The sequence below is a fragment of the Sinohyriopsis cumingii genome, chromosome 11, assembly GCF_028554795.1.
Source record: "Sinohyriopsis cumingii isolate HCF-2022 chromosome 11, ASM2855479v2, whole genome shotgun sequence".
In the NCBI taxonomy this organism is placed as follows: Eukaryota; Metazoa; Mollusca; class Bivalvia; order Unionida; family Unionidae; genus Sinohyriopsis; species Sinohyriopsis cumingii.
The window spans coordinates 629,991-652,729 of NC_142971.1; the positions used below are offsets into that span (position 1 = coordinate 629,991).

General features: G+C 36.0%; 8 non-coding genes across 8 annotated transcripts; all 8 read right to left on the bottom strand.

Annotated features, from left to right (window-relative positions):
* Positions 1-100: 100 nt before the first annotated feature.
* Trnar-ucu (transfer RNA arginine (anticodon UCU)) lies at positions 101-173 on the bottom strand. The gene has a single exon. It is a non-coding gene; the product is annotated as a tRNA-Arg (tRNA).
* Positions 174-2,785: 2,612 nt separating this feature from the next.
* On the bottom strand, positions 2,786-2,857 carry Trnar-ucu (transfer RNA arginine (anticodon UCU)). Its single transcript has one exon. It is a non-coding gene; the product is annotated as a tRNA-Arg (tRNA).
* A 2,583-nt stretch (positions 2,858-5,440) lies between these two features.
* On the bottom strand, positions 5,441-5,513 carry Trnar-ucu (transfer RNA arginine (anticodon UCU)). Its single transcript has one exon. It is a non-coding gene; the product is annotated as a tRNA-Arg (tRNA).
* A 5,987-nt stretch (positions 5,514-11,500) lies between these two features.
* Trnar-ucu (transfer RNA arginine (anticodon UCU)) lies at positions 11,501-11,573 on the bottom strand. The gene has a single exon. It is a non-coding gene; the product is annotated as a tRNA-Arg (tRNA).
* A 2,580-nt stretch (positions 11,574-14,153) lies between these two features.
* Positions 14,154-14,226, bottom strand: Trnar-ucu (transfer RNA arginine (anticodon UCU)). The gene has a single exon. It is a non-coding gene; the product is annotated as a tRNA-Arg (tRNA).
* Positions 14,227-16,804: 2,578 nt separating this feature from the next.
* Trnar-ucu (transfer RNA arginine (anticodon UCU)) lies at positions 16,805-16,877 on the bottom strand. Its single transcript has one exon. It is a non-coding gene; the product is annotated as a tRNA-Arg (tRNA).
* A 2,588-nt stretch (positions 16,878-19,465) lies between these two features.
* Positions 19,466-19,538, bottom strand: Trnar-ucu (transfer RNA arginine (anticodon UCU)). The gene has a single exon. It is a non-coding gene; the product is annotated as a tRNA-Arg (tRNA).
* A 2,592-nt stretch (positions 19,539-22,130) lies between these two features.
* On the bottom strand, positions 22,131-22,203 carry Trnar-ucu (transfer RNA arginine (anticodon UCU)). The gene has a single exon. It is a non-coding gene; the product is annotated as a tRNA-Arg (tRNA).
* Between the last annotated feature and the right edge of the window lie 536 nt (positions 22,204-22,739).

Consider the following 22,739-nt stretch of genomic DNA (forward strand, 5'->3'; position numbering starts at 1 on the left):
AACGTTTGGTATCCAACTGGTAGTTTCGGGAGATTTAGGGGCTCAAGAATACCTGCTTCCTGCATGCACAGATGGATATGTAGTGTGACGCAAAATGGTACATCCCTGGCGGGATTCGAACCCGTTACCTCTGGATTAGAAGTCCAGCGCGCTATCCACTGCGCTACAGGGACGTTACATCCTACTTTTCTTCGTTCATTTCTAGTTTATTTAGCGCCATAAAGATGAAGTAATATGAAGTGACATGGTTAAAAGATGATGAGAGAGTTAAGTCAATTTATAGAATAACACTGAACTCAATTTTTCCATCGAATGACTGTACGCTGGAACATGATCACGGTAACGAGGGTTATAGGGATAAATGGGTACATATCATGTTGTCATATCGCTAGCATACACTGTATAAGGAATAATGGAAATTAAAAAAGTGATTACAAATCTATAACTAAAGAAGCATTTCATGTGTAGGCAAGACTGGGAAAATAAATAGAGGTATAACTTTGGGTATAAAGGCATCCTACTGCTTCATGTTCCGAAAGCCCCACCCAAGGACACAACACAGGGGTATGAGTGCCAATAGGACTAGTAGAGAATATCAGTATATTATATTGTGAATCAGAGGTGAATTGGACAAGGGGTCACTTAGCTACGATGTCGTAGCATCAACTTGATTTATTATGGTTGAGGGTACGAACTGATCCCATATCATCTAATATATCAAAAAAATAAAATCATCAGTAAATTCAGAAAGAGTCAAAGTGTAAAATTCTACTACATAGGTATAATCATGTTGTGAAAGATGTTTGGCTTATTTTGAATTTATTACTACCTTACACGATAAGGTAAATTGGCATGGTTATACTAACATCACCGTGTCCGCCATGACAGATAACGCGAGACTCTCGCCGTGACCCCTTTTCTATATAATGCGTTCCAGACAATATATGGATATTCTACGCTATGTTATGATAAATTAAGTGGCGAGTAATGGCTTCTTGGTGGAATTTCAATGTTGCCGATCAACTGTATTTACTTTAAATGCGCTGAATTTCTCACTCACACCACGTTATATTTTGTAATGCGAGTCGTTTACGTTTCAAAACAAGGCCTCGATGGTCTTTAAGGGCACACAAACAAGAGAGGCTGAGAATGGATGTAATTATTTTTTGAACTAATATGGCGGACGATCTAAACGAAAATATCGGATAAATAAGGTAAACGATATTTTACAAATATTTCTAGAATGATTTGCTCTGCTTTCGGTATTATATAAAAGAACTACTCAATTTATTACATCATATGCAAGAAATATGTTTAAAATCTTGCCTACCCCTACATTAAAATTTCACGTCTGTCTTCAAACGTATGTTCCAAATATTTCAAAAATCCTTGACTAAATCGAGAGAGAGAGAGAGAGAGAGAGAGAGAGAGAGAGATAGTATGACTTGTATGTCTTGAAATGAAGCTTTGACAGTTTTATGTTATTGAAAATAGAACTCACCATTTGTACTATTGAAGAATACTCTCTCTCTCTCTCTCTCTCTCTCTCTCTCTCTCTCTCTGTGTGTTTTTGTGTGACGGACACATTTTAAAGTACAGCCCTCAAATGGAATATGACTGAGTTTCAATGTTATTTCTGAACATTTTAGCGTTTCAAAATTATCGTAAAAGATGGACATAAACCGTAACCGCTGACAGGATCGTTCCCGTTTCGATTGAATTAAATCGACTGACTTTAAATTATCTCCATCACCGCATGATCTCCAATGAAATTTCGTTCTTTAAACAGTTCACAGCTAAATTGCTTGTGTTTTGTTCCTCAATCTCTGGATATAGAACTTTCAACAAACGTTCTGCCAAATGAATAAACGAAATCTCAGTAATCGACATATAAAATGGAACTTGCAGCATAAAGAGTTAGATTCAAGAAGTGAATTAAGAATTCTCGACATACGACATTGAAATGTCAAACGCTGCTGTGTAATTCAAACAACATAATGTAAAAATTTGACCAGGAAAATGAAATAGAATTTTAAGGACAAGTAACTGGATTGAGCTCGTGAAAGTGGAATTCTCGACACATGACAATACAATTTCAACTGCAACGTTCCCGTCAGACCATCGTTTTTCCGCTACGGCACTGTACCTCAGTCTATTCAGTTGAAAGACAATTTAGCCTCTTTTATTAGAATAGATGTCGGTTCCATCAACGCAATTCCTCGCGGATAAACTTTCTTAAAATTATTTGACATTATATTAGGTTACTCAGAACATATTAAACATTTACCACAAAGGGATATCTACATCAATATATCCTGAAATTGTTAAAGGCACGATATTTCATGCATGAAGGCATCCTCAAACTACGCATATTTCACCATATATATACTAAAAAGTATTACATATCTTAGTATTAAAATCAACATCAAAATTAGTGTTACTGGCCCGTAACAATATCGACAGCCACGGTATGTCGTGCCTTATATATGCGTTATCTTGCGAAAAAATTATTTGATATATCTTTTGACGCAAAATGACAGCATAGGGAAAGAGGTGTATACACCCTCGCGTCACTAGCATCATGACACTGAAAAAGGAAATTGACAAATAACATCTGAAATCTTTCAAGCTGTTCCTAACTATATGTAAAACACAACAATCCTTTCATACAAACGTAGCACTGACAACGTTTGGTATCCAACTGGTAGTTTCGGGAGATTTAGGGGCTTAAGAATACCTGCTTCCTGCATGCACAGATGGATATGTAGTGTGACGCAAAATGGTACATCCCTGGCGGGATTCGAACCGCGACCTCTGGATTAGAAGTCCAGCGCGCTATCCACTGCGCTACAGGGACGTTACATCCTACTTTTCTTCGTTCATTTCTAGTTTATTTAGCGCCATAAAGATGAAGTAATATGAAGTGACATGGTTAAAAGATGATGAGAGAGTTAAGTCAATTTATAGAATAACACTGAACTCAATTCTTCCATCGAATGACTGTACGCTGGAACATGATCACGGTAACGAGGGTTATAGGGATAAATGGGTACATATGATGTTGTCATATAGCTAGCATACACTGTATAAGGAGTAATGGAAATTAAAAAAGTGATTACAAATCTATAACTAAAGAAGCATTTCATGTGTAGGCAAGACTGGGAAAATAAATAGAGGTATAACTTTGGATATAAAGGCATCCTACGGCTTCATGTTCCGAAAGCCCCACCCAAGGACACAACACAGGGGTATGAGTGCCAATAGGACTAGTAGAGAATATAAGTATATTATATTGTGAATCAGAGGTGAATTGGACAAGGGGTCACTTAGCTACGATGTCGTAGCATCAACTTGATTTATTATGGTTGAGGGTACGAACTGATCCCATATCATCTAATATATCAAAAAAATAAAATCATCAGTTCAGAAAGAGTAAAAGTGTAAAATTCTACTACATAGGTATAATCATGTTGTGAAAGATGTTTGGCTTATTTTGAATTTATTACGACCTTACACGATAAGGTAAATTGGCATGGTTATACTAACATCACCGTGTCCGCCATGACAGATAACGCGAGACTCTCGCCGTGACCCCTTTTCTATATAATGCGTTCCAGACAATATATGGATATTCTACGCTATGTTATGATAAATTAAGTGGCGAGTAATGGCTTCTTGGTGGAATTTCAATGTTGCCGATCAACTGTATTTACTTTAAATGCTCTGAATTTCTCACTCACACCACGTTATATTTTGTAATGCGATTCGTTTACGTTTCAAAACAAGGCCTCAATGGTCTTTAAGGGCACACAAACAAGAGAGGCTGAGAATGGATGTAATTATTTTTTGAACTAATATGGCGGACGATCTAAACGAAAATATCGGATAAATAAGGTAAACGATATTTTACAAATATTTCTAGAATGATTTGCCCTGCTTTCGGTATTATATAAAAGAACTACTCAATTTATTACATCATATGCAAGAAATATGTTTAAAATCTTGCCTACCCCTACATTAAAATTTCACGTCTGTCTTCAAACGTATGTTCCAAATATTTCAAAAATCCTTGACTAAATCGACAGAGAGAGAGAGAGAGAGAGAGATATTATGACTTGTATGTCTTGAAATGAAGCTTTGACAGTTTTATGTTATTGAAAATAGAACTCACCATTTGTACTATTGAAGAATACTCTCTCTCTCTCTCTCTCTCTCTCTCTGTGTTTTTGTGTGACGGACACATTTTAAAGTACAGCCCTCAAATGGAATATGACTGAGTTTCAATGTTATTTCTGAACATTTTAGCGTTTCAAAATTATCGTAAAAGATGGACATAAACCGTAACCGCTGACAGGATCGTTCCCGTTTCGATTGAATTAAATCGACTGACTTTAAATTATCTCCATCACCGCATGATCTCCAATGAAATTTCGTTCTTTAAACAGTTCACAGCTAAATTGCTTGTGTTTTGTTCCTCAATCTCTGGATATCGAACTTTCAACAAACGTTCTGCCAAATGAATAAACGAAATCTCAGTAATCGACATAGAAAATGGAACTTGCAGCATAAAGAGTTAGATTCAAGAAGTGAATTAAGAATTCTCGACATACGACATTGAAATGTCAAACGCTGCTGTGTAATTCAAACAACATAATGTAAAAATTCAACCAGGAAAATGAAATAGAATTTTAAGGACAAGTAACTGGATTGAGCTCGTGAAAGTGGAATTCTCGACACATGACAATACAATTTCAACTGCAACGTTCCCGTCAGACCATCGTTTTTCCGCTACGGCACTGTACCTCAGTCTATTCAGTTGAACGACAATTTAGCCTCCATTATTAGAATAGATGTCGGTTCCATCAACGCAATTCCTCGCGGATAAACTTTCTTAAAATTATTTGACATTATATTAGGTTACTCAGAACATATTAAACATTTACCACAAAGGGATATCTACATCAATATATCCTGAAATTGTTAAAGGCACGATATTTCATGCATGAAGGCATCCTCAAACTACGCATATTTCACCATATATATACTAAAAAGTATTACATATCTTAGTATTAAAATCAACATCAAAATTAGTGTTACTGGCCCGTAACAATATCGACAGCCACGGTATGTCCTGCCTTATATATGCGTTATCTTGCGAAAAAATTATTTGATATATCTTTTGACGCAAAATTACAGCATAGGGAAAGAGGTGTATACACCCTCGCGTCACTGGCATCATGACACTGAAAAAGGAAATTGACAAATAACATCTGAAATCTTTCAAGCTGTTCCTAACTATATGTAAAACACAACAATTCTTTCATACAAACGTAGCACTGACAACGTTTGGTATCCAACTGGTAGTTTCGGGAGATTTAGGGGCTTAAGAATACCTGCTTCCTGCATGCACAGATGGATATGTAGTGTGACGCAAATGGTACATCCCTGGCGGGATTCGAACCCGCGACCTCTGGATTAGAAGTCCAGCGCGCTATCCACTGCGCTACAGGGACGTTACATCCTACTTTTCTTCGTTCATTTCTAGTTTATTTAGCGCCATAAAGATGAAGTAATATGAAGTGACATGGTTAAAAGATGATGAGAGAGTTAAGTCAATTTATAGAATAACACTGAACTCAATTCTTCCATCGAATGACTGTACGCTGGAACATGATCACGGTAACGAGGGTTATAGGGATAAATGGGTACATATGATGTTGTCATATAGCTAGCATACACTGTATAAGGAGTAATGGAAATTAAAAAAGTGATTACAAATCTATAACTAAAGAAGCATTTCATGTGTAGGCAAGACTGGGAAAATAAATAGAGGTATAACTTTGGATATAAAGGCATCCTACGGCTTCATGTTCCGAAAGCCCCACCCAAGGACACAACACAGGGGTATGAGTGCCAATAGGACTAGTAGAGAATATAAGTATATTATATTGTGAATCAGAGGTGAATTGGACAAGGGGTCACTTAGCTACGATGTCGTAGCATCAACTTGATTTATTATGGTTGAGGGTACGAACTGATCCCATATCATCTAATATATCAAAAAAATAAAATCATCAGTTCAGAAAGAGTAAAAGTGTAAAATTCTACTACATAGGTATAATCATGTTGTGAAAGATGTTTGGCTTATTTTGAATTTATTACGACCTTACACGATAAGGTAAATTGGCATGGTTATACTAACATCACCGTGTCCGCCATGACAGATAACGCGAGACTCTCGCCGTGACCCCTTTTCTATATAATGCGTTCCAGACAATATATGGATATTCTACGCTATGTTATGATAAATTAAGTGGCGAGTAATGGCTTCTTGGTGGAATTTCAATGTTGCCGATCAACTGTATTTACTTTAAATGCGCTGAATTTCTCACTCACACCACGTTATATTTTGTAATGCGATTCGTTTACGTTTCAAAACAAGGCCTCAATGGTCTTTAAGGGCACACAAACAAGAGAGGCTGAGAATGGATGTAATTATTTTTTGAACTAATATGGCGGACGATCTAAACGAAAATATCGGATAAATAAGGTAAACGATATTTTACAAATATTTCTAGAATGATTTGCCCTGCTTTCGGTATTATATAAAAGAACTACTCAATTTATTACATCATATGCAAGAAATATGTTTAAAATCTTGCCTACCCCTACATTAAAATTTCACGTCTGTCTTCAAACGTATGTTCCAAATATTTCAAAAATCCTTGACTAAATCGACAGACAGAGAGAGAGAGAGAGAGAGAGAGAGAGAGAGAGAGAGAGAGAGAGAGACATTATGACTTGTATGTCTTGAAATGAAGCTTTGACAGTTTTATGTTATTGAAAATAGAACTCACCATTTGTACTATTGAAGAATACTCTCTCTCTCTCTCTCTCTCTCTCTCTGTGTTTTTGTGTGACGGACACATTTTAAAGTACAGCCCTCAAATGGAATATGACTGAGTTTCAATGTTATTTCTGAACATTTTAGCGTTTCAAAATTATCGTAAAAGATGGACATAAACCGTAACCGCTGACAGGATCGTTCCCGTTTCGATTGAATTAAATCGACTGACTTTAAATTATCTCCATCACCGCATGATCTCCAATGAAATTTCGTTCTTTAAACAGTTCACAGCTAAATTGCTTGTATTTTGTTCCTCAATCTCTGGATATCGAACTTTCAACAAACGTTCTGCCAAATGAGTAAACGAAATCTCAGTAATCGACATAGAAAATGGAACTTGCAGCATAAAGAGTTAGATTCAAGAAGTGAATTAAGAATTCTCGACATACGACATTGAAATGTCAAACGCTGCTGTGTAATTCAAACAACATAATGTAAAAATTCGACCAGGAAAATGAAATAGAATTTTAAGGACAAGTAACTGGATTGAGCTCGTGAAAGTGGAATTCTCGACACATGACAATACAATTTCAACTGCAACGTTCCCGTCAGACCATCGTTTTTCCGCTACGGCACTGTACCTCAGTCTATTCAGTTGAACGACAATTTAGCCTCTTTTATTAGAATAGATGTCGGTTCCATCAACGCAATTCCTCGCGGATAAACTTTCTTAAAATTATTTGACATTATATTAGGTTACTCAGAACATATTAAACATTTACCACAAAGGGATATCTACATCAATATATCCTGAAATTGTTAAAGGCACGATATTTCATGCATGAAGGCATCCTCAAACTACGCATATTTCACCATATATATACTAAAAAGTATTGCATATCTTAGTATTAAAATCAACATCAAAATTAGTGTTACTGGCCCGTAACAATATCGACAGCCACGGTATGTCCTGCCTTATATATGGTATCACGGTACCAATTGTTTTTCCATATACCTCAATGCTAATGTTTTGTGAAATAAATATACTTTCTGTCCTACTTGGGCATGCATGTCACACGCTGTCATATAGAACAATGCTAGATTGTCAATTTGACAATGACATAACTAGGTACTCCATTGCATTTAAGAGAGATAACTCTACTGGAACTAGACAGGGGTAAGAGTTATCTAGTCACAACAAGCACATTTTCAGTCATGTGTACCATATTTTAAAAAAATCATAAAAAATACAAAATATGATCTAGATAGAAATTAACACAAACTCACATGTTGCCAAGAGGCTCAACTTTTTTTAAAGCCAAACAGAAAGCACAAGTCTTACATAATGCACCAATCACAGCTAGTTTTGTTCTTTAATTCTGAATACAATGTTCCATACACCTTAAGCTCCGCCCACCTGGACTTGCGCAATTGGTACCGTTATACCTATAGCAAACCTTAATTTTTCCAATAATCTGTGAAATAGTTCGGGACTGTATAAGTAACAAATATACTTAGTCTCACTTGTGAAAAACAATTTGATGAGGTACTAACCTATGTCTTATATGAATGTGTATAGAAATGTCATTGAGCTGTTTGAACTATTGTTTTCATACTTTTGCTTCACCATCAAAATCATCTTTTGAAATAAAATGAATTCTTTCAACTATGAGTTCTATCTTATTCATATCAGCAATTATTGAACTTCACATAGGTGATATGGGATAAATCACATTATATCATATTATGTAATAACTAGGTCAAAGGTCAATGTACCAAATAGTATGCACCTGTCCTACTTCAAAATGTACAATTCACCTAAAAGAAAGGAATTTATATTTGTTTGGTAGGTGCAGAACTTAACATCAGAGACAGGTGGACATGACCCAATCTTATTATAAAGTATAAGCTTTGACCACTTTACACTATCTACAGATACAAGAGGTCACTAACCACCAGTCCTCACACAAAGGTCCACCTACCCATCCTCTTTGTAACACAAATAGTAAGCTTTCCTCCTTTGTAATGTGAATAAAATTGTTTCAATAAGCCAGTCAGTCACCAAATATAGTAAATCGCAGCTTCTAAGTGGTTATGTTTGGATTGGGAGGTGAAATTAGGGGAATAAAATACAGAAAAATGCCAAATATAAACACTAAGTATAGCACATCAAATGGAGTTAAAAACAGGAGGAAAGTGTTTATCTAAAAGGGAGTGGTAGCTTATGATAAAGGAATTAAAGGTGGCAAAGTCAGCAATGCGAAAAATGAGAAGTGAAAGTTTGATGACCTTACCTTGGACAAATATATGGGGCAGGGCCCAACAGGTCCAAGGACAGCCCAAAGGCAACTGTGCTATAACATCCCTTACAGGACCCAAATTTCAAGTGAAGTTGTGTTCATTTCCATCTAATATAAAAGGGTGAATAATTTAGATAATATAGATACATATAAAGTATATTTCTTCTACATAAGAATTTAATAATAATTGGCATAAGATAGAGAGAAACTTATCTCAGAGCCAAGCAGAACATACCTTATCAGTTTTTAAACTTGTAAACTTTACTGTGAGAAATTATCAAATTGCTTCTACTTACATTTGCATCAAGATTGAGGGCTAATATAATACTTCACAAATCTTCTCTTTATTTTCATAATCAGTCACTGAAAATGTGAGATTTTATTTCCTTGAAATGTTATGACTGGTGTAAGGGAGATAACTGAATGATATACATAAGGTGTGGTAACCTTGAATACATTATCCATGTAATATAGATGAGTTCATCAACAACCTGTATTAACTTCATTGCAATTAAATTATCTCAAAATACATTACTGACAAAGAGAGAACCTAACATTTAGACTCCTATGTTTAGTGGAGACCTCAAGAGTCATGTAATTTTAATTTCTAAGATGACGCAGCTCTTTCATATCACATAGTTCATATTTTCTACAATGCCGGCATGTAGAGTGCAGCCTTCCATAACCATGCAGATATCATCTCATGCCAATTTGGATTCTTGCGATGGGATGCAAAGTTTCAAGAACAGTGTGGATTTGAATGGAATGAATACGCACTGTGTGACTAAAATGGTTATCATTCTGTAATGTTGGACCAAACATGGAAATTCCACAGGAGCAGCTTGACAGAAAGAAATAGGATTAATTGAAAGTCAATAGTAGATTATAATTGGGCTTATATAAGTGCCAATGGGAAATGCTGACTTAAGGAAACTGTTCTTGTTTGTTGGTATTCACTGCTACTTCAACAAAAGGGAATGCAAGAGAACTGAACTAACTACATGAACAATTTCAAAGCAGGAGAGTGTAAAAAAAAAAAAGGGACAATTAGAGCAGGACAATTCAAATCAAAATGGGAAGGAATACCAAATCCTTAATAAATTACCTAAAACTTACTCATGCCAGAACATCCCACATGATACAAGTGATCTATTTACAAGTGTACTTAGAATGTTCTCTATCCTGGTTTATGGCATGCCTTACAAGAACAAGATAGTTGTTTTTGTACACATGATTTTTCATCTTTTGCAGGTACAATAGCCAATATTTGGCCAAAATCAACTATATTATGTTTCCATAACTTATTTTGTTGCATGCATTCCAATCTAGGAGGTAACAGCACATACATAAAGGCATCAGGTAACACAAGTCTATATCTATCATAGCTATAGTTATCAAAAGTCCCCATCCAAAGCCATCTTGTGCTATTTTCTAAAGATTTCATACATTTTATTCTTAAAGAACTTTCAATATTTGACCAAAAGTGTTCAGCATACATTTGTTTTCCTACATCAAACTAGTATAGTTCATAAATGCCGCCCACATGTATGCGTTTCTATGGAAACACTGTGAGGCTATTCTTTCCTTTAGGTATCACGGTACCAATTGTTTTTCCATATACCTCAATGCTAATGTTTTGTGAAATAAATATACTTTCTGTCCTACTTGGGCATGCATGTCACACGCTGTCATATAGAACAATGCTAGATTGTCAATTTGACAATGACATAACCAGGTACTCCATTGCATTTAAGAGAGATAACTCTACTGGAACTAGACAGGGGTAAGAGTTATCTAGTCACAACAAGCACATTTTCAGTCATGTGTACCATATTTTAAAAAAATCATAAAAAATACAAAATATGATCTAGATAGAAATTAACACAAACTCACATGTTGCCAAGAGGCTCAACTTTTTTTTAAGCCAAACAGAAAGCACAAGTCTTACATAATGCACCAATCACAGCTAGTTTTGTTCTTTAATTCTGAATACAATGTTCCATACACCTTAAGCTCCGCCCACCTGGACTTGCGCAATTGGTACCGTTATACCATATGCGTTATCTTGCGAAAAAATTATTTGATATATCTTTTGACGCAAAATTACAGCATAGGGAAAGAGGTGTATACACCCTCGCGTCACTAGCATCATGACACTGAAAAAGGAAATTGACAAATAACATCTGAAATCTTTCAAGCTGTTCCTAACTATATGTAAAACACAACAATCCTTTCATACAAACGTAGCACTGACAACGTTTGGTATCCAACTGGTAGTTTCGGGAGATTTAGGGGCTTAAGAATACCTGCTTCCTGCATGCACAGATGGATATGTAGTGTGACGCAAATGGTACATCCCTGGCGGGATTCGAACCCGCGACCTCTGGATTAGAAGTCCAGCGCGCTATCCACTGCGCTACAGGGACGTTACATCCTACTTTTCTTCGTTCATTTCTAGTTTATTTAGCGCCATAAAGATGAAGTAATATGAAGTGACATGGTTAAAAGATGATGAGAGAGTTAAGTCAATTTATAGAATAACACTGAACTCAATTCTTCCATCGAATGACTGTACGCTGGAACATGATCACGGTAACGAGGGTTATAGGGATAAATGGGTACATATGATGTTGTCATATAGCTAGCATACACTGTATAAGGAGTAATGGAAATTAAAAAAGTGATTACAAATCTATAACTAAAGAAGCATTTCATGTGTAGGCAAGACTGGGAAAATAAATAGAGGTATAACTTTGGATATAAAGGCATCCTACGGCTTCATGTTCCGAAAGCCCCACCCAAGGACACAACACAGGGGTATGAGTGCCAATAGGACTAGTAGAGAATATAAGTATATTATATTGTGAATCAGAGGTGAATTGGACAAGGGGTCACTTAGCTACGATGTCGTAGCATCAACTTGATTTATTATGGTTGAGGGTACGAACTGATCCCATATCATCTAATATATCAAAAAAATAAAATCATCAGTTCAGAAAGAGTAAAAGTGTAAAATTCTACTACATAGGTATAATCATGTTGTGAAAGATGTTTGGCTTATTTTGAATTTATTACGACCTTACACGATAAGGTAAATTGGCATGGTTATACTAACATCACCGTGTCCGCCATGACAGATAACGCGAGACTCTCGCCGTGACCCCTTTTCTATATAATGCGTTCCAGACAATATATGGATATTCTACGCTATGTTATGATAAATCAAGTGGCGAGTAATGGCTTCTTGGTGGAATTTCAATGTTGCCGATCAACTGTATTTACTTTAAATGCGCTGAATTTCTCACTCACACCACGTTATATTTTGTAATGCGATTCGTTTACGTTTCAAAACAAGGCCTCAATGGTCTTTAAGGGCACACAAACAAGAGAGGCTGAGAATGGATGTAATTATTTTTTGAACTAATATGGCGGACGATCTAAACGAAAATATCGGATAAATAAGGTAAACGATATTTTACAAATATTTCTAGAATGATTTGCCCTGCTTTCGGTATTATATAAAAGAACTACTCAATTTATTACATCATATGCAAGAAATATGTTTAAAATCTTGCCTACCCCTACATTAAAATTTCACGTCTGTCTTCAAACGTATGTTCCAAATATTTCAAAAATCCTTGACTAAATTGACAGAGAGAGAGAGAGAGATATTATGACTTGTTTGTCTTGAAATGATGCTTTGACAGTTTTATGTTATTGAAAATAGAACTCACCATTTGTACTATTGAAGAAGACTCTCTCTCTCTCTCTCCCTCTCTCTCTCTCTGTTTTTGTGTGACGGACACATTTTAAAGTACAGCCCTCAAATGGAATATGACTGAGTTTCAATGTTATTTCTGAACATTTTAACGTTACAAAATTATCGTAAAATATGGACATAAACCGTAACCGCTGACAGGATCGTTCCCGTTTCGATTGAATTAAATCGAGTGACTTTAAATTATCTCCATCACCGCATGATCTCCAATGAAATTTCGTTCTTTAAACAGTTCACAGCTAAATTGCTTGTGTTTTGTTCCTCAATCTCTGGATATCGAACTTTCAACAAACGTTCTGCCAAATGAATAAACGAAATCTCAGTAATCGACATATAAAATGGAACTTGCAGCATAAAGAGTTAGATTCAAGAAGTGAATTAAGAATTCTCGACATACGACATTGAAATGTCAAACGCTGCTGTGTAATTCAAACAACATAATGTAAAAATTCGACCAGGAAAATGAAATAGAATTTTAAGGACAAGTAACTGGATTGAGCTCGTGAAAGTGGAATTCTCGACACATGACAATACAAATTCAACTGCAACGTTCCCGTCAGACCATCGTTTTTCCGCTACGGCACTGTACCTCAGTCTATTCAGTTGAAAGACAATTTAGCCTCCTTTATTAGAATAGATGTCGGTTCCATCAACGCAATTCCTCGCGGATAAACTTTCTTAAAATTATATGACATTATATTAGGTTACTCAGAACATATTAAACACTTACCACAAACGGATATCTACATTAATATATCCTGAAATTGTTAAAGGCACGATATTTCATACATGAAGGCATCCTCAAACTACGCATATTTCACCATATATATACTAAAAAGTATTACATATCTTAGTATTAAAATCAACATCAAAATAAGTGTTACTGGCCCGTAACAATATCGACAGCCACGGTATGTCCTGCCTTATATATGCGTTATCTTGCGAAAAAATTATTTGATATATCTTTTGACGCAAAATTACAGCATAGGGAAAGAGGTGTATACACCCTCGCGTCACTAGCATCATGACACTGAAAAAGGAAATTGACAAATAACATCTGAAATCTTTCAAGCTGTTCCTAACTATATGTAAAACACAACAATCCTTTCATACAAACGTAGCACTGACAACGTTTGGTATCCAACTGGTAGTTTCGGGAGATTTAGGGGCTTAAGAATACCTGCTTCCTGCATGCACAGATGGATATGTAGTGTGACGCAAAATGGTACATCCCTGGCGGGATTCGAACCCGCGACCTCTGGATTAGAAGTCCAGCGCGCTATCCACTGCGCTACAGGGACGTTACATCCTACTTTTCTTCGTTCATTTCTAGTTTATTTAGCGCCATAAAGATGAAGTAATATGAAGTGACATGGTTAAAAGATGATGAGAGAGTTAAGTCAATTTATAGAATAACACTGAAGTCAATTCTTCCATCGAATGACTGTACGCTGGAACATGATCACGGTAACGAGGGTTATAGGGATAAATGGGTACATATGATGTTGTCATATAGCTAGCATACACTGTATAAGGAGTAATGGAAATTAAAAAAGTGATTACAAATCTATAACTAAAGAAGCATTTCATGTGTAGGCAAGACTGGGAAAATAAATAGAGGTATAACTTTGGATATAAAGGCATCCTACGGCTTCATGTTCCGAAAGCCCCACCCAAGGACACAACACAGGGGTATGAGTGCCAATAGGACTAGTAGAGAATATAAGTATATTATATTGTGAATCAGAGGTGAATTGGACAAGGGGTCACTTAGCTACGATGTCGTAGCATCAACTTGATTTATTATGGTTGAGGGTACGAACTGATCCCATATCATCTAATATATCAAAAAAATAAAATCATCAGTTCAGAAAGAGTAAAAGTGTAAAATTCTACTACATAGGTATAATCATGTTGTGAAAGATGTTTGGCTTATTTTGAATTTATTACGACCTTACACGATAAGGTAAATTGGCATGGTTATACTAACATCACCGTGTCCGCCATGACAGATAACGCGAGACTCTCGCCGTGACCCCTTTTCTATATAATGCGTTCCAGACAATATATGGATATTCTACGCTATGTTATGATAAATCAAGTGGCGAGTAATGGCTTCTTGGTGGAATTTCAATGTTGCCGATCAACTGTATTTACTTTAAATGCGCTGAATTTCTCACTCACACCACGTTATATTTTGTAATGCGATTCGTTTACGTTTCAAAACAAGGCCTCAATGGTCTTTAAGGGCACACAAACAAGAGAGGCTGAGAATGGATGTAATTATTTTTTGAACTAATATGGCGGACGATCTAAACGAAAATATCGGATAAATAAGGTAAACGATATTTTACAAATATTTCTAGAATGATTTGCCCTGCTTTCGGTATTATATAAAAGAACTACTCAATTTATTACATCATATGCAAGAAATATGTTTAAAATCTTGCCTACCCCTACATTAAAATTTCACGTCTGTCTTCAAACGTATGTTCCAAATATTTCAAAAATCCTTGACTAAATTGACAGAGAGAGAGAGAGATATTATGACTTGTTTGTCTTGAAATGATGCTTTGACAGTTTTATGTTATTGAAAATAGAACTCACCATTTGTACTATTGAAGAAGACTCTCTCTCTCTCTCTCCCTCTCTCTCTCTCTGTTTTTGTGTGACGGACACATTTTAAAGTACAGCCCTCAAATGGAATATGACTGAGTTTCAATGTTATTTCTGAACATTTTAACGTTACAAAATTATCGTAAAATATGGACATAAACCGTAACCGCTGACAGGATCGTTCCCGTTTCGATTGAATTAAATCGAGTGACTTTAAATTATCTCCATCACCGCATGATCTCCAATGAAATTTCGTTCTTTAAACAGTTCACAGCTAAATTGCTTGTGTTTTGTTCCTCAATCTCTGGATATCGAACTTTCAACAAACGTTCTGCCAAATGAATAAACGAAATCTCAGTAATCGACATATAAAATGGAACTTGCAGCATAAAGAGTTAGATTCAAGAAGTGAATTAAGAATTCTCGACATACGACATTGAAATGTCAAACGCTGCTGTGTAATTCAAACAACATAATGTAAAAATTCGACCAGGAAAATGAAATAGAATTTTAAGGACAAGTAACTGGATTGAGCTCGTGAAAGTGGAATTCTCGACACATGACAATACAAATTCAACTGCAACGTTCCCGTCAGACCATCGTTTTTCCGCTACGGCACTGTACCTCAGTCTATTCAGTTGAAAGACAATTTAGCCTCCTTTATTAGAATAGATGTCGGTTCCATCAACGCAATTCCTCGCGGATAAACTTTCTTAAAATTATATGACATTATATTAGGTTACTCAGAACATATTAAACACTTACCACAAACGGATATCTACATTAATATATCCTGAAATTGTTAAAGGCACGATATTTCATACATGAAGGCATCCTCAAACTACGCATATTTCACCATATATATACTAAAAAGTATTACATATCTTAGTATTAAAATCAACATCAAAATAAGTGTTACTGGCCCGTAACAATATCGACAGCCACGGTATGTCCTGCCTTATATATGCGTTATCTTGCGAAAAAATTATTTGATATATCTTTTGACGCAAAATTACAGCATAGGGAAAGAGGTGTATACACCCTCGCGTCACTAGCATCATGACACTGAAAAAGGAAATTGACAAATAACATCTGAAATCTTTCAAGCTGTTCCTAACTATATGTAAAACACAACAATCCTTTCATACAAACGTAGCACTGACAACGTTTGGTATCCAACTGGTAGTTTCGGGAGATTTAGGGGCTTAAGAATACCTGCTTCCTGCATGCACAGATGGATATGTAGTGTGACGCAAAATGGTACATCCCTGGCGGGATTCGAACCCGCGACCTCTGGATTAGAAGTCCAGCGCGCTATCCACTGCGCTACAGGGACGTTACATCCTACTTTTCTTCGTTCATTTCTAGTTTATTTAGCGCCATAAAGATGAAGTAATATGAAGTGACATGGTTAAAAGATGATGAGAGAGTTAAGTCAATTTATAGAATAACACTGAAGTCAATTCTTCCATCGAATGACTGTACGCTGGAACATGATCACGGTAACGAGGGTTATAGGGATAAATGGGTACATATGATGTTGTCATATAGCTAGCATACACTGTATAAGGAGTAATGGAAATTAAAAAAGTGATTACAAATCTATAACTAAAGAAGCATTTCATGTGTAGGCAAGACTGGGAAAATAAATAGAGGTATAACTTTGGATATAAAGGCATCCTACGGCTTCATGTTCCGAAAGCCCCACCCAAGGACACAACACAGGGGTATGAGTGCCAATAGGACTAGTAGAGAATATAAGTATATTATATTGTGAATCAGAGGTGAATTGGACAAGGGGTCACTTAGCTACGATGTCGTAGCATCAACTTGATTTATTATGGTTGAGGGTACGAACTGATCCCATATCATCTAATATATCAAAAAAATAAAATCATCAGTTCAGAAAGAGTAAAAGTGTAAAATTCTACTACATAGGTATAATCATGTTGTGAAAGATGTTTGGCTTATTTTGAATTTATTACGACCTTACACGATAAGGTAAATTGGTATGGTTATACTAACATCACCGTGTCCGCCATGACAGATAACGCGAGACTCTCGCCGTGACCCCTTTTCTATATAATGCGTTCCAGACAATATATGGATATTCTACGCTATGTTATGATAAATTAAGTGGCGAGTAATGGCTTCTTGGTGGAATTTCAATGTTGCCGATCAACTGTATTTACTTTAAATGCGCTGAATTTCTCACTCACACCACGTTATATTTTGTAATGCGATTCGTTTACGTTTCAAAACAAGGCCTCAATGGTCTTTAAGGGCACACAAACAAGAGAGGCTGAGAATGGATGTAATTATTTTTTGAACTAATATGGCGGACGATCTAAACGAAAATATCGGATAAATAAGGTAAACGATATTTTACAAATATTTCTAGAATGATTTGCCCTGCTTTCGGTATTATATAAAAGAACTACTCAATTTATTACATCATATGCAAGAAATATGTTTAAAATCTTGCCTACCCCTACATTAAAATTTCACGTCTGTCTTCAAACGTATGTTCCAAATATTTCAAAAATCCTTGACTAAATCGACAGAGAGAGAGAGAGAGAGAGATATTATGACTTGTATGTCTTGAAATGAAGCTTTGACAGTTTTATGTTATTGAAAATAGAACTCACCATTTGTACTATTGAAGAATACTCTCTCTCTCTCTCTCTCTCTCTCTCTCTCTCTGTGTTTTTGTGTGACGGACACATTTTAAAGTACAGCCCTCAAATGGAATATGACTGAGTTTCAATGTTATTTCTGAACATTTTAGCGTTTCAAAATTATCGTAAAAGATGGACATAAACCGTAACCGCTGACAGGATCGTTCCCGTTTCGATTGAATTAAATCGACTGACTTTAAATTATCTCCATCACCGCATGATCTCCAATGAAATTTCGTTCTTTAAACAGTTCACAGCTAAATTGCTTGTATTTTGTTCCTCAATCTCTGGATATCGAACTTTCAACAAACGTTCTGCCAAATGAATAAACGAAATCTCAGTAATCGACATATAAAATGGAACTTGCAGCATAAAGAGTTAGATTCAAGAAGTGAATTAAGAATTCTCGACATACGACATTGAAATGTCAAACGCTGCTGTCTAATTCAAACAACATAATGTAAAAATTCGACCAGGAAAATGAAATAGAATTTTAAGGACAAGTAACTGGATTGAGCTCGTGAAAGTGGAATTCTCGACACATGACAATACAATTTCAACTGCAACGTTCCCGTCAGACCATCGTTTTTCCGCTACGGCACTGTACCTCAGTCTATTCAGTTGAAAGACAATTTAGCCTCCTTTATTAGAATAGATGTCGGTTCCATCAACGCAATTCCTCGCGGATAAACTTTCTTAAAATTATATGACATTATATTAGGTTACTCAGAACATATTAAACATTTACCACAAAGGGATATCTACATCAATATATCCTGAAATTGTTAAAGGCACGATATTTCATGCATGAAGGCATCCTCAAACTACACATATTTCACCATATATATACTAAAAAGTATTACATATCTTAGTATTAAAATCAACATCAAAATTAGTGTTACTGGCCCGTAACAATATCGACAGCCACGGTATGTCCTGCCTTATATATGCGTTATCTTGCGAAAAAATTATTTGATATATCTCTTGACGCAAAATTACAGCATAGGGAAAGAGGTGTATACACCCTCGCAACACTAGCATCATGACACTGAAAAAGGAAATTGACAAATAACATCTGAAATCTTTCAAGCTGTTCCTAACTATATGTAAAACACAACAATCCTTTCATACAAACGTAGCACTGACAACGTTTGGTATCCAACTGGTAGTTTCGGGAGATTTAGGGGCTTAAGAATACCTGCTTCCTGCATGCACATATGGATATGTAGTGTGACGCAAAATGGTACATCCCTGGCGGGATTCGAACCCGCGACCTCTGGATTAGAAGTCCAGCGCGCTATCCACTGCGCTACAGGGACGTTACATCCTACTTTTCTTCGTTCATTTCTAGTTTATTTAGCGCCATAAAGATGAAGTAATATGAAGTGACATGGTTAAAAGATGATGAGAGAGTTAAGTCAATTTATAGAATAACACTGAAGTCAATTCTTCCATCGAATGACTGTACGCTGGAACATGATCACGGTAACGAGGGTTATAGGGATAAATGGGTACATATGATGTTGTCATATAGCTAGCATACACTGTATAAGGAGTAATGGAAATTAAAAAAGTGATTACAAATCTATAACTAAAGAAGCATTTCATGTGTAGGCAAGACTGGGAAAATAAATAGAGGTATAACTTTGGATATAAAGGCATCCTACGGCTTCATGTTCCGAAAGCCCCACCCAAGGACACAACACAGGGGTATGAGTGCCAATAGGACTAGTAGAGAATATAAGTATATTATATTGTGAATCAGAGGTGAATTGGACAAGGGGTCACTTAGCTACGATGTCGTAGCATCAACTTGATTTATTATGGTTGAGGGTACGAACTGATCCCATATCATCTAATATATCAAAAAAATAAAATCATCAGTTCAGAAAGAGTAAAAGTGTAAAATTCTACTACATAGGTATAATCATGTTGTGAAAGATGTTTGGCTTATTTTGAATTTATTACGACCTTACACGATAAGGTAAATTGGTATGGTTATACTAACATCACCGTGTCCGCCATGACAGATAACGCGAGACTCTCGCCGTGACCCCTTTTCTATATAATGCGTTCCAGACAATATATGGATATTCTACGCTATGTTATGATAAATTAAGTGGCGAGTAATGGCTTCTTGGTGGAATTTCAATGTTGCCGATCAACTGTATTTACTTTAAATGCGCTGAATTTCTCACTCACACCACGTTATATTTTGTAATGCGATTCGTTTACGTTTCAAAACAAGGCCTCAATGGTCTTTAAGGGCACACAAACAAGAGAGGCTGAGAATGGATGTAATTATTTTTTGAACTAATATGGCGGACGATCTAAACGAAAATATCGGATAAATAAGGTAAACGATATTTTACAAATATTTCTAGAATGATTTGCCCTGCTTTCGGTATTATATAAAAGAACTACTCAATTTATTACATCATATGCAAGAAATATGTTTAAAATCTTGCCTACCCCTACATTAAAATTTCACGTCTGTCTTCAAACGTATGTTCCAAATATTTCAAAAATCCTTGACTAAATCGACAGAGAGAGAGAGAGAGAGAGAGATATTATGACTTGTATGTCTTGAAATGAAGCTTTGACAGTTTTATGTTATTGAAAATAGAACTCACCATTTGTACTATTGAAGAATACTCTCTCTCTCTCTCTCTCTCTCTCTCTCTCTCTCTGTGTTTTTGTGTGACGGACACATTTTAAAGTACAGCCCTCAAATGGAATATGACTGAGTTTCAATGTTATTTCTGAACATTTTAGCGTTTCAAAATTATCGTAAAAGATGGACATAAACCGTAACCGCTGACAGGATCGTTCCCGTTTCGATTGAATTAAATCGACTGACTTTAAATTATCTCCATCACCGCATGATCTCCAATGAAATTTCGTTCTTTAAACAGTTCACAGCTAAATTGCTTGTATTTTGTTCCTCAATCTCTGGATATCGAACTTTCAACAAACGTTCTGCCAAATGAATAAACGAAATCTCAGTAATCGACATATAAAATGGAACTTGCAGCATAAAGAGTTAGATTCAAGAAGTGAATTAAGAATTCTCGACATACGACATTGAAATGTCAAACGCTGCTGTCTAATTCAAACAACATAATGTAAAAATTCGACCAGGAAAATGAAATAGAATTTTAAGGACAAGTAACTGGATTGAGCTCGTGAAAGTGGAATTCTCGACACATGACAATACAATTTCAACTGCAACGTTCCCGTCAGACCATCGTTTTTCCGCTACGGCACTGTACCTCAGTCTATTCAGTTGAAAGACAATTTAGCCTCCTTTATTAGAATAGATGTCGGTTCCATCAACGCAATTCCTCGCGGATAAACTTTCTTAAAATTATATGACATTATATTAGGTTACTCAGAACATATTAAACATTTACCACAAAGGGATATCTACATCAATATATCCTGAAATTGTTAAAGGCACGATATTTCATGCATGAAGGCATCCTCAAACTACACATATTTCACCATATATATACTAAAAAGTATTACATATCTTAGTATTAAAATCAACATCAAAATTAGTGTTACTGGCCCGTAACAATATCGACAGCCACGGTATGTCCTGCCTTATATATGCGTTATCTTGCGAAAAAATTATTTGATATATCTCTTGACGCAAAATTACAGCATAGGGAAAGAGGTGTATACACCCTCGCAACACTAGCATCATGACACTGAAAAAGGAAATTGACAAATAACATCTGAAATCTTTCAAGCTGTTCCTAACTATATGTAAAACACAACAATCCTTTCATACAAACGTAGCACTGACAACGTTTGGTATCCAACTGGTAGTTTCGGGAGATTTAGGGGCTTAAGAATACCTGCTTCCTGCATGCACATATGGATATGTAGTGTGACGCAAAATGGTACATCCCTGGCGGGATTCGAACCCGCGACCTCTGGATTAGAAGTCCAGCGCGCTATCCACTGCGCTACAGGGACGTTACATCCTACTTTTCTTCGTTCATTTCTAGTTTATTTAGCGCCATAAAGATGAAGTAATATGAAGTGACATGGTTAAAAGATGATGAGAGAGTTAAGTCAATTTATAGAATAACACTGAAGTCAATTCTTCCATCGAATGACTGTACGCTGGAACATGATCACGGTAACGAGGGTTATAGGGATAAATGGGTACATATGATGTTGTCATATAGCTAGCATACACTGTATAAGGAGTAATGGAAATTAAAAAAGTGATTACAAATCTATAACTAAAGAAGCATTTCATGTGTAGGCAAGACTGGGAAAATAAATAGAGGTATAACTTTGGATATAAAGGCATCCTACGGCTTCATGTTCCGAAAGCCCCACCCAAGGACACAACACAGGGGTATGAGTGCCAATAGGACTAGTAGAGAATATAAGTATATTATATTGTGAATCAGAGGTGAATTGGACAAGGGGTCACTTAGCTACGATGTCGTAGCATCAACTTGATTTATTATGGTTGAGGGTACGAACTGATCCCATATCAT